This window comes from Hydra vulgaris, chromosome 15 (genome assembly GCF_038396675.1).
Source record: "Hydra vulgaris chromosome 15, alternate assembly HydraT2T_AEP".
Taxonomy (NCBI): domain Eukaryota; kingdom Metazoa; phylum Cnidaria; class Hydrozoa; order Anthoathecata; family Hydridae; genus Hydra; species Hydra vulgaris.
Window position 1 is genome coordinate 24,867,283 of NC_088934.1, and position 14,977 is coordinate 24,882,259.

The 14,977-nt window shown below is 26.3% G+C and overlaps 2 long non-coding RNA genes across 3 annotated transcripts; one reads left to right on the forward strand and one right to left on the reverse strand.

Annotated features, from left to right (window-relative positions):
• Positions 1 to 2,999: 2,999 nt before the first annotated feature.
• Positions 3,000 to 5,582, reverse strand: LOC136092147 (uncharacterized). Of its 2 annotated transcripts, XR_010644233.1 has the most exons (3): positions 5,145 to 5,582; positions 5,046 to 5,061; positions 3,000 to 3,519 (listed from the first exon to the last, which is right to left on the reverse strand). It is a non-coding gene; the product is annotated as an uncharacterized LOC136092147 (long non-coding RNA). The 2 variants fall into 2 exon arrangements; XR_010644232.1 differs by lacking the exon at positions 5,046 to 5,061.
• Positions 4,022 to 4,771, forward strand: LOC136092148 (uncharacterized). Its single transcript, XR_010644234.1, has 4 exons — positions 4,022 to 4,128; positions 4,246 to 4,351; positions 4,438 to 4,527; positions 4,617 to 4,771. It is a non-coding gene; the product is annotated as an uncharacterized LOC136092148 (long non-coding RNA).
• Positions 5,583 to 14,977: the final 9,395 nt, after the last annotated feature.

The window sequence follows — 14,977 nt, forward strand, 5'->3', positions numbered from 1 at the left end:
TGGAAAGAAACGTTATTTATTTAAATCACATTTCCAAATATATCACAGATAAGAAGTACCCTGAAGAATATGGAGTAAATCAAAAGCGCAGTCTTAGGAAATTGTCTAAAAGCTATTCTATGAAAGGTACCCTTTGATAATATAATAAAGTATAACATTTTAAATAAAAATAACGTTTTTGTCAAAGTTATTGAAAAACAAGTTTTTTTAAGATGGTCTGCTAAGACGTAATGTAAAAGTATGTGGCATACCCTTTCTTGCGGAAGTTATATTTAATGTGGATGAAAGAATCAAAGTTTTCACGGCTGAGCATGATAGTCCTTTGGGAGGACACAGTGGAGAAACTAAAACAAGATTAAAAATAATTGAAAAGTATTATTGGCCCAATATTAGTAGTGATATTAAAAAATGGGTAGGTTATTGGCAATCATTTTTTTTAAGGTACATATATATATATATATATATATATATATATATATATATATATATATATATATATATATATATTTTGATTGTTAAAGGTAAAGCAATGTCAGCGATGTCAAAGGTCGGGTACGCTTCTTTCATCGGTTGAGCCATTACTTTCAATAAAGGTAAAAAAACATTTTTTTTAAATGCCAAAGTATCACCAAACTTTTTTTGACAGTGCAAAGTAATCTTTTTTTTTAGACATCACGAGTATGGGAGATTGTTGGGATCGATTTTGCTGGGCCCTTAACTGAAACAAAAATGGGCAATAAATATTTCCTAAGCTGTACCGATTTGTTTTCAAAATGGCCGGTAGCATATGCTTTGCCAAATAAAGAAGCCGCAACAGTGGCTAAAGCTATAATTAAGTTGGTCACTACTTTCGGTTTTCCGTCAGCTATCATAACTGACAATGGATCTGAGTTTTGCAATCAGGTAGATTAAAACAGTATTAAAATTAGTAGGAAAAAAAGTAATGAATTATTAAAAGTAGGGTTAATCAATGTACCCTCAACAACGAGGTTCTTTAAAAAGGATATTTGTTTTGATATTTTAGTTAAATTACGAAATGTACCTGTTGCTCTGAATATAACAAATAAAAACGGCAGTATATCATCCTCAATCTAATGGGCAAGACGAAAACACAAACAAAAACATAAAAAGGTATATATATATATATATATATATATATATATATATATATATATATATATATATATATATATATATATATATATATATATATATATATATATATATATATATATATATATATATATATATATATATATATATATATATATATATATATATATATATATATATATATGTATATATATAATATTTATATTTATTTAGCAAATTAAGAAAACTGATTGAGGAGAACCAACCAAACTGGGATGAATATATTGACATTATTTTATATCCATTGCGAGTCGAGAGACAAACATCAACAAAAGTTTCACCTTTTGAAATTATGTTTGGGGGCCGATTGCCGGTTTTACATTGTCAATCTGAAGAAGTGAATACATTTTTTTATAAACGTGATATAAATATCGTTTTTTTCACTACAGGCACGGTACGGTATTCATGATTTTTGTAATTTAGAACAACCATAATTTTGCAGCAGTGACGACGGAGGAAATCGAATGCGAAATGGAAAGAAATAAGAAACACATTCAGAATCTCACAGACTTAGTTACTAAGGTTTGAAAAATAAAACTAATTTATTCAAATTGAACAAATTAAGTATTATTATTACTATATTGTTTATCATTAGTTTTACTATTTTTTTCGTTTTTTATGTTTGACGGCTTTAAATTGATGAAATGAAAAAGTAAATTAATAAAATGAATTTCGATTTAATTTAAAGCCGTCAAATACAGTACTATGTTTAAAAGCCTTTCGAATCACCTACTTTATAATTCTAGAATATTCAACATGCTCAAACAAAACAAAAACAATATTATGAAAAGAGCTTATTGAAAAAAGTAAAAGAACCACACACAATAATAGCTGTAGGTGATAAGGTTTTGCTGTTGGATATAAGAGGTCGCCGGTCAAAAGGTGCTGCGTTCAAAGCACGATTTAAAGGCCCTTATAATGTATCACGTATCACACCATGTGGCAACTTTAGGCTCACGGATATGAAAGGCGTTTCTCTGCTTGGATCGCACAAAAGACTACATGTGAAAAAATTTATTGAAAACACTTTATCAAAAGGTATAATTTCTTAAATAACTATTTTTACCGTTTATATGTGACATTCACTATTAGTCCCTTGTATTATAATTGTAGATCAAACTGCAAAGAATGAGCCAGAAATCTTACAAGCACAAGAAGAGTTAACAAAAATTAACGGTTTTTTGTTAATCTAATTTGTTTATAATTTGTGTTGGAACTCTAGTCAAACAACCCCCCTCCCCCGAATATGATTACCGTGCTGTTCCCTACGAAAAATTAATAATCTACTTTAACTGTCTTTCTGTCATCTTTTTAGAAGATCATGTTACCGAAACGGTTCAAAAGAATAAAGTATTAACTCACCCAGTAAAAATTGAAAAACGTACGTAATTTTTCAAGGCTTAATTGCTTTTTATTTTTATTGATTTAATATTTAGAGAAAACTTATAACTTTTTTCATAAATAGAACAATTTAATAACTCTTTAGAATTGGTTATTAGTTCAGAAGGGAGTGATTTAAGTAAAAGCTGCGTGATTAAAAATAATGACGGTATGCTCTAAAGCAGTTGTATTAAAGTAACTAATAATTTTGTTTGTTAATCTGAGTATCCACAACATACTTCAATTAAATAAATGCTAACATTTAAAAAAGTATACTTGATATATAGGTCATGGAATACTTAATAGCTTACGACATTTAAAACCCGTTAATGCTATAATGGGAATATACGAGGAGTTAGGTGGAAGCAAACTATACGATTATTCGCTTCAAGATACTCTCGTAGGTTGCCTCAGTGATGAAATTGTTTATGTTTACTTGAGTTTAATTGCAAAAAATCAGCAGGTAATAATTCTTTCAACATTTTTAAACATTTAAATTTATAATACAAATGACATTTAGAAATAATATAAACATCAATATAATTTAAAGCGATATTTAGAACATTTGATCTGTAGGGCTGTTCAAATAACACATTTTAACAAATTTAAATTTTTATTACAGCAGAGTTAGTAAACTTTTAGCAAAAAACTAAAAACTTGGAGATACTTTGCTTAAAAATGTCACATCGCACAGAACGAGGGGAGGGGTTGACAAAAATGTCCTATGAGGAGTCTAAAAAGGGCCAAAAACATTATTTGCACAGCCCCTTTCGATACTACATATATATATATTAACATAAAACAGCATTCAAATAAAATGTAATCAGTTTCTAAAAAATAACTTAACAAATATTCGTTTCAGGGTGAAAAAAATATCGAAGTATTGGCACCAGCCGGATTTCTATCACAGAAAGAGATACCGCTCAAAACAAATTTGATTCGAAAACAACATTTGGTACTGAAGAGTCATTCTTCTAATGACAAATACTAAAAAGAAAATAATTATCACTTTAATTTTACACTAATATTTTATATATATTTATATATAACACATTTATTTTATATGATATATTTGATACATTATTATATGATACTTATATTTACTTATAGGATGAGCTATTTAAAATTGATGCAATAATATGCTGCATGGTTGCAAATTTCCATTGGACACTGACAGTATTTTTTTAACTATTTATTTTTTAATAGTTAAAAATAATAAAAAATCATAAAAAATCAAAAATAATAAAAAATCACAATGACATTAAATTCAAAAGGAAATTTGTTTTTTTATATACCTTATAATAATATCTTTTGTCTCAGATTATTAAACCAAAGGAAAAAATTATGTATCATGTTAATCCTCTTGGTGAGCTAGATACGAATGTCAAAAATGAAGAAATAAAATGGAAGTATGAATGTATTGAATAAGTATTTACTCTGTGTTTTTTTTGAGTAATTCATATTAACTTGATTTTTCAATATAAATATAGTAGCTACTTGAAACAAAGATATGGAGTTTTGGAAAAATTTAAAATATTAAAATTGCCACATGCATTGCAAGATGACAGCATATCGTGTGGAGTCTTTTGCATTAAGGTAAATTCATTGAAGTTGTAGTAAAATGAAATTGGACAATTTATTTTTTTAACTTTTGTGTACAAACTGTTTTACATTTTGATACAAAATGTTAAAAAAGAATTTAAAATGTTGCAGTTTGCTGAAAACTTTATAAACGAGGAAGGGTTGTTACAGTCTTTTTCACTAAAAGAACTAGACAAGTACCGAAAAGAAGTTGTACATTTTTTGTTGGATAAGGGAGGTTTGTTTATAAAATTTGAAATATTTTTAACTTAAAATTTGAATTTTACATAAAATTTCAAATTATTCAAGAATTTTTTGTTATAGGTCAAGAACATTGGAACAAAACAGTATGTAGAATCTGTGGTCAACCGGAAGGACCTAAAAAAAAACAAAAATCAAAGGATTGATAAATGGGTATAAGATTTTAACATTTATCAATGATTGATTTGTATAAATATTTAGTAAAAAATAGTTTCATAAAGTACTATTAATGCCATCAATAGATTAAATGCGATATTTGCAAACCAGTTAGATGGTTTCACCAAGCATGTATTTTGTATGTGAAAGAGAAAAAAAGTTTGTTTACATGCGCAAAGATTTCTATTTAAAAGAATAGGTAATATATTTTTTGTACCTTTTCATATAGATTAAATTCAAATAGCAAAAAGACAATGTTTTTTACATTTGAATTTTAAACCTATTTTAATTTAAATTTTAAACCAATTTTTTTTAAAATTTATATTCATATTTGTGATATTGTAATTTAGAAGTTAAAAGAAAGATGCAATAAGAAAATTGAAAGAAAAAATAAAAACATATTTGTTTTTGTAAATAATTTTTGAATTGATTTAAAATAATTTATTTGTAAATAAAATATATTAGAATAAATAAATCAAAGTTAGTTAAAAATTATTTATTGAATTATTGCTTACCATTAAGTTTTCAAACCTGAAATATTCAATGATCAAAATTATTATAAAAAATCTGTAATAATGGAATGTAATCAACTTCAAAATAAATTAAAACCTTACCTTTTTGTAACATTTTTGAAACAGCTATTTTATTAACGGTGTAAAATGATTTGTAAATAAGTTTATAAAGCTATAGATGTTGTCTACTAGTAACATTTTTTTATATTATTTATGGCCGCTCTTGTTAATATTGCAAGCTGGTGAACCATACAGTATTTAAGTTTTATGTATAAATTTTCTACTTAAAAATAATTATACGTAATACATCTTTATTTTCTAGTAAATACATCACTATTATTGTTAAATAAACGTTCTTTTCCTTTATTCAATACTCTGAAGACTGTACCGATTTCAAATATGATATAAAAATATTGTAAACACAGATATTATAAAACATGCATTATATATAATAAACACTTATTGTGTGTTTTTGATAATGATGTATGTATGGCAAAAATTTAAAACTTTAAAAAAATATTAGTTCCTCTTTTCGTCTTTCGTAATGTCTTAATATAAATATTCGGACTCAAAGGAACATTTCTAAATATAATATATTAAAAACGCATCCTCGTTTTGAGTTTTACGGCAGTGGATCTAATATTTCATGGGATCTAATTTTCTACCACAAATAACAATGTGAAAAACGTAATTTTCATATTTTTTCTTAACTTTGACTTTAACTTTTGAATTAATAAACTTAAATGTAAATGTTTATTTGGATTTATGACGAAAAATATCCAATTTGCTGTAATTGTACATTTCAAAGTAGAACGAAAAAAAAAAATGTAAACGGTTATCAGTAATTTAAATTTTTAAAATTTAGTTTATTATTTATTTTTCATAAATTATCCATACGTATTGTTCTATTATTTGTTATTACTGTTAGCATTATCCCTTAAATTCCTTAAATAAATTTATTTTAGCAAATAGAAATAATAGTAATCAAAACCGTGATAATATATTTTCTATTTTTTCTAGTATTATTAGCTATGTTATTTTTAGCTACTTTTAAGAACTTTCTTTTACTTTAGAACATATACTCGATGTTCTAATAAGATACCAATCAACCAATTAAAGTATAAATAAAAATTACAAAAAACTAATAAGGTTAATTTAATTGAAAATTTTTTCCCATTTTTAAAATTTTTTTTCAATGTTTTCTTTTTCTTTTTTTTTTTATACTAAAAGTTTTTTCTACCAGTTTAAAAAAATTTTAAACTAATATTTTGCCATGTTAATGCACAGTATGAAAGCAGAAATAAATACTTTTTACTGCTACCTTCTTTTGCAATAAAAATATCCACTGTTTTTTATGAACAAATTGTGGATGCATAACTTTAATATCAAAAGATATTTCTGTGAAAAGTTCACAGAAATATCTTTTGATAAATACTAATAAAAAGTTATTGAAAGTCATCATATTTAATATTAATGTATGTTGCATGTAAATTGTTTATATTAAAGTTTCTTATAATTTAAAATAAATTCTTTCCTTTATCTATTTATTAGAAATTAGGCTGATGCAAATAACTATAAAGATTCTTTTTTTAAACTTTTTTTGTAAATAATACTTTACAATTTCTTTGTTTCTTTGACTTCAGTAATTTCAAATTAAATATAAAGTGAAAAATTGCATTAAATCATTTAAAGTTTGAACACCAAATTAAATTTGGTAGAAATATTCAGATTTTTTATTATTTTTCAAACCAAAAAACTTTGTGATGAAATTTTCATTTAACTGTTATTGTTAACTTATTATTTTAACAATGTTATAGTTTTTTGTTTAAATTTCATTTTGATTTCTAATAAAAATAGTGCAAAGGAGGTTTTTTGTTCCGCTAGCTTTTACTACATCCTGTATAACTGAGCATAAAGAAAAAGTTAGCTGTTGATGAATTTTATAAACCCTGTTTATAAAAGTTGAAGAAATGTGAAAATAAAATACTGTTTTTTAGCCTTAGCTATAAGTTATGTATAAGCTTTGCTGTTAAGTTCAGTTACACAAAGCTGTAGAATCTAGATAGAACAATTTAGATCATTATTCCCAAACTAGCTATCATTTAGTTTCATATTTGCAACATTGTCAGAGATTACAATGGTACACTTTGTTAGTTGGTTACTTGTCAATTATATTAAAGAATTCTTAAAATTCTTCAACATATTTACAACATTTGAAAGCCTGTAATGTTAAGTTGAGTTAATCTATTGTACTGCTAATGAATGAAAAGATGCTGTGATTCATCTGCCAGTTCATTTGTTTTGCTACATAGTTCATATTTTTTATTACCAATTTTTTAAAAATTAGAAGGACAGCTATTTAATTCATGTATTCTAGAAAGGTTGGCGTATCAAAGTTTAAGATGCCTATTATATATTAGTCTGTTAAATACTTAGTCTGGAACTAAAAAGTAAGGTTATATATCTACACATAGTATTTCTCCTGAAGCTTTGATTAATTTTTGTTGTCTTATGTAAGTGAAAAATTAATTTTTCCTTTGGTCTATTTTCTTTTATCACATTTTTATCACAGTCTATACGTTTTGAAGTTAGTACAAAAACAAGTTTCTTCTGTGTTAATGTTTTTAAAACTTAAACACCTTTTATTTTATTTTAAACTTTTAAATAATTTGCGTTCATATGTCCTCTAATGTAGAAATTTTTTTTACCAGGTTTTCCTACTTTTAATAATATATATTTTGCAATTTTTTTTGGGCTCTGACTCAATGAATGTAAACATTTTTTACATAGACATTTTATAAACATTTATATTCAATCTAACTTATTTTATGAGAAAGTTTATGTTTATTACTTTTTGCCAAGCTGCTATGTATTTTTTACACTCTTTAATTTGTACCTAATAAGGCTTAAAACAAACAGGTTTAAGTTGGGAGTTACTAGAAAATAAAGAATAGTGTTAAATAGCGAGAAATGGTTGACAGAAGACTTTAAAAGTTGAAGATTGTATGAGTTAACAAAAGAAGATGTTGGGAGAGAGTCCTTAAGCTTTGGAGAGCAAAAGATTTTCATAAAAATCATTAATTTAGATTAAAAAAAAGTACAGGATATATTATATCCCTATAGTTATTGGAAATGAAGAGGATTGTTGGCTTTTAAAGATAAATAATTCTGCGATCAGAACGAAATGATTTAATAATATCAAAAACAATCAGCATGTCACATTTTATCAAAAGCTTTTGATTTGTTAGCAAGTCAGCCATAGAACCAGACGATTGAAATTCATATTGATTGTTGGAGAGTAAGATATTGGATTTGAGTTAAAATGTTAGTTATTGGTTGGTTAAAAACTCAAAGAACTTATTATAAAAAAGAAAACTTATTGAATGATAGTTGGATAAACTAGTGTTCTCTAGAGTTTGTAAAAAGTATATTCACAGAAGCCATTTTTCTTAAGAGTTTGTAAAAAGTATATTCACAGAAGCCATTTTTCGGCAGTCAGGAAAACAAGATTCAGTCAAGCACTTAATAATATTTCAAAAAGGATTATAAAGAGTTTTGGAGAAAAATTTTGTATGACAGAAATTTTGTCTAGACCACAACCCTTACAATTTTATTTAAATTAGTAGATTAGGTAGTAGAGTTTACTTAGTAATGACTTAAGCAACGGAAGCCCAAATTATTTGGATGTATAACAATGGGTTAATCAGTTTAATATGAATGGCGGAAAAAGGTGTTGCCATTAGGTTAAGCAGAAAATTTCTTCGCAAATACTTCTGCCTTATCCAGGGGATAGGTATTAAGAACAGACCTACAAATTAGAGTTAAAATATTAGTTTTACCTTTGTTATTCGCACTGTTGAAGTTTTTCCAAAAGTCTCTAGAACCTAACTTCTGAGATAAGATACAAGATTTTGCATACTGATTCTTGCATACTTTTTACATTCATTTCTTGTAATAATAAAATACGTTTGTTTTTTATTCATTTTTTCAAAATCTTTTTCACATAAAAATTGTTCTTTTGAAAAAGATCTTTTTTAAAAAAAAAAAATTACAATTAGATGTAACAGCTTCACAAGTAGGTAAGAACCATGGAGAAGAATGAGGCTCGGCTTGCAACTAACAAGAAGAAATAAAAGCCTCCATTGTTGCCTGCCTTTCCAATAGTAACCATTTTTGTTACATCATTTTACGAATTTCTGTCATCAAATCTCTTTTTATTAAAGTAAAAAAAAGTTTGGAATTCTCGTTTTGATAAAGAATAAGATTTTTGTCAAGATTAAGTAGGTACAAGAAAAAAGTTATTATCTGATGCATTTATAACGCAATTCAATAACTTACTTTCTAACGATCAATATTGTTTCCGGTCTTAAGGTTATACTGCTGATTTCTTAAGTTTTGGTAACTTTAATAATCAACTGCTTTTACTATATCTTATATAAAAAAGGTAAGAAAGTTCTGGCTCCAAGTATTCACAAAACTTTTGCTTTGCGCATTAACAAAAGTTATCAAAATCTTTTCTCTCCATTTTCAGCATTAAAGTTATCCTAGATAGGCAGCACTCTTCTTTATCCTGTCACAAGATTTTATCTTTTAACCGAGAACACCTATAAATACCTCTGAACCTTTTTGACCGCTTTATTAAAGTCATCCTCAAAGGGTAACATTCTTCTTCATTTCTTGTAACTTCTGGGTACCTCAGGGATCTATCCGTGGTCCTGTTTGCTTCTTATCTACATTAATGGTATTCCTGATTACCTTACATCTAAAGTGGCTCTATTTGCCGATAACTTAATTTTATACGTCTTGACAAAAAGTCTTCTCTTTTCTATTGGTTAAAACAGGTAGCGGATCTTGAATCTAATCTCACTTCTATATCAGATTGGGGCTTGCAGTTACTTTTTATATTGAAGAATGGGTACCCTCTCACTGAGTCCTATTCTTCACTGAGTCCTCTTTTTTCTTCTTGGATCATCCTTCACTTCTGACCTCTCTTAAAAACCGTATATATAATCGGTTGCTAAGTTAGCATCTTCTAATGTTGCTTCTCCTTACCGTGCTTGCATTTTCTTACTTTTGATTCCATTTTCTACCTCTACAAATCTCTTATTCGCCTTATTAGAACTCTCTTCCATTTTCATGTTATCCTGACTCATACAACCTACAACTTTTAAAGTCATTTGTCAATCGTTTTCTTGCTCTTCAACTCAATTCTTTATTTTCTTGTAACTTCTCACTTAATAGTGGTTGGTTGCAGCCTTGCTAGGAGTGAATCTGAACAAAAAAACATGTTTTATTGCTGCAGTGTTTCTTTATATTTTCTTGAAACACTAATATGGTGCTCAAATAAGTTCTCGACGTTTCGTTGTTCTTTTATGCGAAACTTTGAAAATACATTTTTTTCTCTTTAAAAATAAGCAATTTAGAGTTCTCTTTCATTGTTGTGTTTTCTTGATTCATAAAAGATTTTAAGCAGTTCTTCTAGTTAACTGTTTTTTTTGTTTCCTAATCGTTTTTTTTGTTTCCTAATCCTCACTTTTGTAATAATTCTTTACTAAGATGATGTATGATTATAGTTGTATTTTTTATAGTTGTATTTTTTTTACCTTATAGTTGTATTTTTTTACCTGCTTTTGACACAAGAGAATGTTTAATAAGTACTTTTCTTGTCTAGTGTGTCGATTTAGAAAATAAACTTTTAAATAAGAGCTGTAAAATATCTCTTTCTAAATATTTAGACCTATTTGTCAGGGAGGGCTAGCTAGTTTTATTTCGTCGTTATCCAAACATTTAACAATATTATCCTCAAGTTCTAGTAAATATATATATAGTTACAATCTGGCTGGGGCAAGTAGAAGACAAAATGTCTTTTCATCAAAACTCTTTGTGAGATAGAGAAAAATAAATTTTTACAAGTTATAATATTATACAAAAGAGTGAAATTAAAAATTTTGAAAAAAAATAATACTAAAAAGTTTGAAGATAATTGTAAAGTTTGCAAAAAAGAAAAACGTCTTTAAAAAATAAATTACATATCGGGAAAATAAAATTACATATCGGGACATATACGTATCGTAATAAAAGGTAAATATAAAAATGAAAACCTTTATATACTAGTATTATCAGGTTTTTAACCTAAAGTGGAATTGAGTTTGGTAATATTTTTTTTTAAAAGCTTTATTTTAAAAGAAGCCATTTTAAGACTTTAGGGGTTATAAAAGGGTTTTTGTTTTGTTTCTAAGGCGTTGCTAAGTCTCAAACCCATGAAAAATGCAATTTTTAAATACTTTATATTATCAAATAATACAATAGTACAGATGGTTATATCAAATGAAAGAGGATATAAATCGTCTTTCATTTCCAAAAAGAGTCCAAAAACTAAATATTGACATTTTACTCCAAAATCAATATTTTTTTCAAAATAAACACGAATGAAAGTTTCATAGAAAGCTGTTAAACCATTTTTAATTTAGCATTAGTATTAGATAGGGTTATATGAAGGAGTTTATTTAGCTCTTTATATACATATATATACATATACGTATATATATATATATATATATATATATATATATATATATATATATATATATATATATATATATATATATATATATATATATATATATATATATATATTTAAACAACTTTAAAATGTATTCTACAAAATAGAGTGCTCAATCTTCTTAAAAGAACAGAGCAATTATAAATTAGTAGAAAATCACTTAACAAAATTTTTTTTACATTTAACACTATGTTTCATCAAGAAAGACTCATCAGAAATGATGAGTCTTTATTGATGAAATACAGTGTTAAATAAAAAAAATTTTTGTTAGGTGATTTTCTAATAATTTATATATATATATATATATATATATATATATATATATATATATATATATATATATATATATATATATATATATATATATATATATATATATATATTTGTGCAATTTCTAAAGCGGCAATGAAATTGGTCCACCCAAAAAGTCTTCAAACACCTCCGATGTGTTTTTTTCTGGCTACGGGACTGCAAAAGCTTCAAACAAAACTCAGCTGTTGCACGGATCAAAAGTCGTTCCTATAGAGTGTATTTAATTATTATTATTATTTCATTTATTTAACACCATATTTTAATTCATTAATTAATTTACAATGTAATATAGTAATTTACATATTAGTAATTTACAAGGTAAAAAAAAAATAAGAAAGTTATTTCTCGCGATTTTCACTAAAGAATTTTTTCCTCAAGAATTTGTTTAAAAATTCCTCTTTGTTCTTTTGCATTTCAGCACTCTATTGCATACTTCAAAGTTTGTTAAACTTCTGAAAATGGCATAGGTCCTGGATATTGCCAACAAACGAATGTTGAAATAAAGGGTGTTTCAGCTGTGAAAAGAAAATGTCTGCAGTTGTTTTATTATTAAGAAGACGAAGGAACAAGTTTAATTTATTTTGTTAAATACTTTTTGAAATGTCCTGGATTTTGAATAGCGAATTTGTATATTTTTACTGCGTTTCGAAATATTTAAAAGAGATTTTAGTGCACTCCTTCCAAATACATCTAGCTTTTTCATCAAAACAGAATTATTTTCACTTAGCTCCGTACCTTAAGGTAAGTTAGGTATTGCCAACACTTTATATATATAGGAAATAGAACTTGGGTGAGCAAACCGGATTCCAGATTGAATAAGAGTTTGAACAACAGCTCTAAAGTTTGAGATTTTTTCATCAACGTTTTTATAACTGAGTAAAGCAAAAATTGAATGTTTAGTACCCGATGTGAATCCCAGATGTCTAAGTTTATTCTGAAGTTTTTTTTTTATTACTAGAAATCGTTATTATTGATATTACGTGTGGAGTTCCTCAGGGTTCAATTCTAGGTCCATTATTATTTTTAATATATATTAACGATATGCATAAAGCTTCCTAAAAAATATCTACAATTATGTGTGCTGACGATACAAATTTATTTTTTAATCATCCTGATGCAAAGACTTTGTTTGAAACTATGAATATTGAACTCAAAAATTTCAACCTCTGGTTTATAGCAAATAAATTATCCCTAAATTGTAAATAAACAAGCTTTACAATCAATTAATCTTCCGTTAAAGCTGTCTAAACTGTTTATTAATAAAAATCAAATTAAACGTGAAAAATACACAAAATTTTGGGGAGTACTTTTTGATGAAAATTTGTCATGGAGAAACCATATTGGTCTTCTTGAAACAAAGGTGTCCTCTGTAATAGGTGTTTTGTATAAGTCAAGACCTTTTCTCGATAGTAAATCACGTAATATGCTTTACTTTAGTCTTGTACATAGTCAGCTTTTGTACGCAAATATTGTATGGGCCAGCACCCATAAAACCAAATTGCTAAAATTGCAAAGTCTGCAAAACCATGCATGCAAAGCAATTAATTATTTAAATAGGTTTGCAAACCCGGCCCTAGTGATGAAAAGCATGATGGTTTTAGATATTGAGAAACTTAACACATTACAGATATTAATTTTTATGTATAAGTATAAGAACAATCTTCTACCAAGCGTTTTTTCAGATAACTTTCTGATATCATTTTCTGAAAAATATAATCTGTGTTCAAATACCAGGAACGACTATCAACTAGGAAAAATTAAATCACAGCAGTCAAGTTTTCTAATTACAAACCGTGGTCCATCAATATGGAATCGTTTCCAAAATAAAAATATTAAAACCTAAAAAGCATTTCATCGTTTAAACAACAAACTAAAATGCATCTCCTTAATTCCTGACATATATATTATAGTTTAGAGTATTTGTTTTCAGATTTTTTTGTATTTTTTCTTGTTATTTATTTTTTATTTTTTTCTTCTTCTTATGTGTTTTAATTTTTTTTTTTTTGTTTTCAATTTTTTACACAAAAAAAAAAAAAAATTAAAAAAAAAAAAAAATGAGTTTTGCTTTATTAAATTTTTATTTTACTTTAAAAATTAAAGTGTTTTTTTATTTTTATTTTAATGAGTGACAAAAGGAGCTCTATGAAAGGGTTGTGATGATTAACGCATCATCCTTACCTTCTTTGAGTCCCTGACTGATTATAACAGTATATATATATATATACTATAAATTATAAAGATTAAAAACGTTTTTTACAAAGGTTTACGATGTTATTTCATATGAAAAATTGTAGTATTATTTAATCAGCGAAATAAAAGTTAATTAATAATAAGTTATCGTATTGGTTTGTATTTGTGCTTTACCTGAAATCAAGAACTCAGTTTTTTCGGCATTTATTTTAATAAATTTTAAAATTACTGTAAATATCTGTAATTTTTGATACAATTTAAATTACTAAAAAAAACTGACAAAATATTTCCAAAGCCGATAAGCGTGGTTGTTAAGCTTTTAGCTTTTTTTGAAAATCAACAAACTTTAAGTAGTAATTAATAATTCCAACCAACTCACTTGAATCTGCATTTAACTGAAAGCAATAACTTTAATCAACTCAAAGTCCAAGCGACTCAACTGAAACAAGAACTTCACTCATTAGGCCGGGTAATAAAAAAAAAAGCAATTGTCTTTCTCAGCGTTTTTAGAGTAATTTTTCAGCTTTACGTGAATAAAAATTTAAATAAAATTCCTATTTTCTTTTTACGTAAAGCTGACCTATTACTGAGTAAAAGCAACTGCTTTTTTGATTTACCCAATCTATTGCTTGTTATAAATATGTTGGCCTGGGGTTAACTTTGCATTCATAACTATAGTATTTGAGAGGGCATGTTTTTTTTTTATGACGATTATAAACAACACATTGATCTATTGGAAGTTTAACAATTCCCTAAACTGTTGCATCATCTATGACAAAAGGTTTCATAAATAAAATCAATTAATGTATTAAAAATAAGGCATATCTCTGTAGGCTTTCTTCCAAATAAATAAACCATATGTATCTACATG